The 4,613-nt window shown below is 47.4% G+C and overlaps 1 long non-coding RNA gene across 1 annotated transcript; it reads right to left on the reverse strand.

The window, feature by feature from the left end:
- Window positions 1-700: 700 nt before the first annotated feature.
- On the reverse strand, window positions 701-3,119 carry LOC121032674 (uncharacterized). The gene is made up of 2 exons (XR_005791426.1): window positions 1,984-3,119; window positions 701-1,843 (listed from the first exon to the last, which is right to left on the reverse strand). It is a non-coding gene; the product is annotated as an uncharacterized LOC121032674 (long non-coding RNA).
- Between the last annotated feature and the right edge of the window lie 1,494 nt (window positions 3,120-4,613).

Here is a 4,613-nt window from a genome sequence, read left to right on the forward strand (position 1 = left end):
AGGCTTTTTCATGCAGACACACGCTTCGGTCAATCAGACAGTGGACTTGTTTGCTCCCTTCGCTTTATCCATCCAGGCCTAAGAGGCCCACAACTAAGAGAGATTGGCGTGCACGTGCAAACGGATGTCCTGGAACAGAGGGGTGAAGAGGGGCTCTACAGAGGGGCTTCTATAGAATCCAAATTAAGCTAATGCCATTCAAACTCCTGCCCAGCTATGTTGGGCCTCCTCAAGGTTGCTGAAATTGAATTCAAAAGCCAAAAACGTATGCTAGCCCGGCTCGCAGAACAACTGCCGATTGCAAACACATGGTTTAGCAATGCGTAAGATGCTCTGGGGTGACACTTGGGGTTGTTGATTAAGTGGGATAATCAAAGAAACATCATTCCATACCCTTGCCCTTGCACACCCGCTCACATCCAAAATAATTTTTTTTTAGAGAAAGCACTAAGAAAAAAAATCACTAAGTGAAATAAAAATCTCTGATGAAAATACTTACTGGTCCCAAAGATGGAAATTAAACTTTGAATTTGATTTTTATAGATGTCCGCGGAAATGCCACATAAAGCAAGATGCTGTGCACTTAGGGATTCTTGCAGTTTTGGGTGCCATGTCGGAAACGAAGGAGGTTAAGATCCTCGGCCATGAAGAATCCAGTACAGATATCTTTAGGGGACAGCAAAAGAAACAAACAAACAAATCACGCTGGAGACATGTCTGTTTCATCAGTCAAGGACGCCTGTGGACACTAGGCGAGGGCCAAACCAAATGCCTGCGCTCGGAAAATACCCACTGGGCTGAGGAGGGGCAAGGGAGGAGGTGGTCAAAGATAGCCTGTAGGCCCCCCTCCAAAACCCCAGCTTGGAAATGCTTTGTTACAGGCAAGTGTTGGTGGCTTAGGTTCGAGTGGGTGAAACCTGGACCAAGAAGGTGGTCCTTCCTGCCGAGTGGAGGAGATGAAAATGTGCAGCACAGAAATCTTTATAAAGGGTGCTGGTGCTCTGGCAATTTCAGCGTTCTGGAGTATTTTCTTTTAGTGCGTGCTATTAGAAGAACTCCTGGCTGTAAGAGGCTGTGCAGATAGGCAGAGAGCACCCCGGCTCGGCTCTCCGGGTTTTGTGCTCAGCCTTGCTGTTAACTCCCTGCAACTTGGGGGACTCACTCCACCTTCCGAGTCTCCGTTTCTCCTTATCTTCTTCAGCAGATTCCCTTTGCAAGAGGAATTCCTGGCAGAGTTCTGCTTCTTTCCCCTCCTCCTTCTCCTTTGTCTGTAACCACATTCCTGCTGAATAAATCCGTCCCCATATCCTCACGGACACAGGCCTGAAACCCCACGAGATGTACTAACGGCAGGCAGAGTGTGTGTTTGGGGAGGGGGTGGCTGGGTAACGCTGCTGCGTGTAGATTGCAAGGGGGACAAAAAACCGTGTAGACAGATGCTTTTCTCTTTCTGTTCTTCTCTGGTGGAGGTTTCCCCCAGGCTTGGCCTGGTTGGAGCAGAGCTGAGCATCAGGACCTTCTGAGTTCAGAAGGCAAGAAAGAAAATGCAATCGGCAAGGATTTTCTCCTGCTCACACCCCATCCTGAGTGCGGCCTGGTGGCGGGGACTGTGGTCTGAAGCAGCGCTTCCCAAAGTGTGCCCCATCCCCTCCACCTGGTTAGCAGCCAACATTGCCCAGATTCAGATTCAGGGAAGGAGTGTGGGTACAGCGGCAGCGGTGGGTGGGGGGGGGGGCATGCTCAGTCTTAGTTCATTTCCCAGTGGATTCTTGCTGTGTTTCTCAATCACTTTTTTCATTATCACCTCCCTCAGGAGAAAAATTAGCTTCGATTAAAGTTCTGCCTATTGAAGGAAATGAAATACTGAGAAGTAAGCTTTTGATGGGTAGCATTCACCTTTGGAAAGCCACAAACCGTGATAATATCTGTGGTTTTTGGCCCCCGAGAATTAATTTGTGCCCCATTAGGGGTGATGTCTCCCACCTTGAGAGGGCATGCTTTGGAGGGCCAAGCAGGTGTTTCAAAAAAATTGCCTGGTTTCCAGAGGCCATACCTGGCGTCTCCTTCTTCTTTTCCTGGGACAGATGGGAGACTGTCCCAGGAAAAGAAACTCATTCCTAATTTGCTTGGAACCCGATCAGGTTTGTGATAGAGATAACAGATAGAAGAATTATTAATGTATGGAGGGGATTTGGAATAGGTTTTAAGAGGAAGGGTTTACATTTTAGTTCTGCCAGGTGTTGGCTAGTTAACCTTAGGCAAGTTATGTAACCTCCCTGGGCTTCACTTTCTCAATCTGTAAATTGGAAATAGTATGACCTCACTGGGTTTTTGTGACTATTTAATGATAAAGTACATGACATGTGCTTAAGAGAGTGCCTGGCACCTATTTACCTTTTATTGGAGTCCCCATTTGTTCATTTTCATGATTAATTTTTAATCTGATTACCTAATTTCAGGCATGTGAAGTGATAATAAGTAAGTGTTCCCAAATAACACTTTTATGTTTTTGCTTATTGGAGGGTGGAGTGGGTGGGGTGGTGCTGATTTCTCCTTTAAGGAATGATTAATGGCAAGAATTCTTGGCTCTTGACTTTGGTAAACAGGACAGTAGCACTTTTCTACAGCCTCCCAGTTAGGTCATCTTGTAAGCCATGAAGTTATTAGGAACCCACGTTTTAAATCTTGGCTCTATTGCTTGAAACCTGCGTGAGCCGAACAAGTTCCGAGACATTGCTGTGTCTCAGTTTCCTCTTCAGTGAAATGGGAGCAATCGTGCCTACCTCACACGCGGTGATTCGATGAGGTCATCCATGCCAGGTGACGCAACTTGTTAGCAAGGGTGTCTCTGTCTGGTCTCGTTAGAAAACCGTCCAGGGAAGTCTACGTGTCTTAAGTGGTCTGACTTCACCCCTAATTGCAGCCCAAGCCGCTGTCGTCCGCAGGGCACTTCCCTGGGATGCGTGTAGGGAAGTGTGCTATCTCCCGCCAGGTTCGAACAAAAACACCCATGACCCCCCGTCGCGGCTGGCAGCCGCTCTCACAGCCGTGGGGCCACCCGCTTAGGATGAAGCCGGCCGGGTGGGTGTGGGACAGGGAGAATAGGAAAGGCTTGCATTGCTGGTGGCTGTGCTGAGTCACTTATCAACCAGCCCTGATACTCTCCCTCCTGCTGCACTTCGGTTATGTGTCATAATAAGAGACAGCCTATTTCTTTATTGCGTGAGGAAGTCTGAGTGCAGGTTAAAAGCCCCCCAGTGAATACATCTAGTTTCCAAAAATCATTACAACTTTGGATTTTACTTAGCTCCTCTTTTATTTATCCACTCTTCTTTTTTTTAATTTTTTTTTTTTTTTTTAATTTCTATTTGAGAGAGAGAGAGAGAGAGAGAGGAGAGAGGACATGAGCGGAGGGGGCAGAGACAGAGACAGAATCTGAAACAAACTCCAGGCTTGGAGCTGCGGGCTGTCAGCACAGAGCCCAATGCAGGGCTTAGACTCTCGAGTGGTGACATCATGACCTGAGCTGAATGGAGTTGGACGCTTAACCGACCGAGCCACCCAGGTGCCCCTATTCATATTCACTTTTCTATTCATGCATTTAATTATTTTCCCTGAGCCTTTGTGTGAATAGCACCATGCCATGCAATGGGAAACACAAGAACTTAATGCTTTGCCTACCTCCCCAAGAAGCTTAGATTAGATACGTATCTTCCTGTGAGGAGGAAGGTCACGGATGGAGCCACTAGTTGAGAAGACCCTTCAGGGAGGGGCTCCCACGAGACACGGCATCGAGGCAGGACCCCCTGGTTGAGTTTCTGGAGGACAATGGCCGGTCAGTTTGGTTGGAGAATTCATAGAAGACCGTTAAGACAAGAATCTAGGGAGTCTAGAATTAGCATGGCATTAGCCTAAAGAGTTTGCGTTGTTTTTTAAATACAAATAAGAACTCACTGAAGACTTGAGGTCTAGAGTGATAGGATGCAAATAGCATTTTCGGAGGAGTAAGTTGACAGACTTGTGGAACCGAGATAAGGAGGTTGGAGGGAGAAGGGCCAGTTCGGAGGGTCTATTACCTAGGCCTCCCGCACCCCCGCCCCGCCACTCCTTTCAAAGTGACAGAGGTGTGCGGGACCCCCCAGGGGAACACTGGTTCTGTGTGTCTTGACTCCAGTCTTTCTGGAGACAGTCCCAGGTTATCAGTAAGACCCACTCTGGAGCCAAAGCGGGATACAAGGATGTGAGGTATTTTGTTTTGTAATGTGGCAGATTGGTGTTAATTTTATTTCATTTCTCCTTATGTCCAGTGCACGGAGTTGGGTTCATCACACTCCTCAGCTCATGGCCCCTGAGAGGATTGAAGGAAGGTTCTCGGTTTAATTTTCTGAGGTAAACCAGCCCATAATTCAGATGGTTGGCCTCTCGATGGTCCTCATCTTTTCTGTTTTCGCCCGTATTCTTAAACATGTGAGATAACCCAAAAGTATTTAGACTATTGGCTCTGCCTTTAGTGAGGTGGGCCCGAGTCAGAACAAGGTCTACTCTTCCAGATCATCAGATCTTCAAAGCCCTGAGTATCTAATAATCACCTTCTAGTGTACTTCGTGGTCTGA

Source organism: Herpailurus yagouaroundi, unplaced genomic scaffold, assembly GCF_014898765.1.
Source record: "Herpailurus yagouaroundi ecotype Mexico unplaced genomic scaffold, PumYag 142, whole genome shotgun sequence".
NCBI classification, from domain to species: domain Eukaryota; kingdom Metazoa; phylum Chordata; class Mammalia; order Carnivora; family Felidae; genus Herpailurus; species Herpailurus yagouaroundi.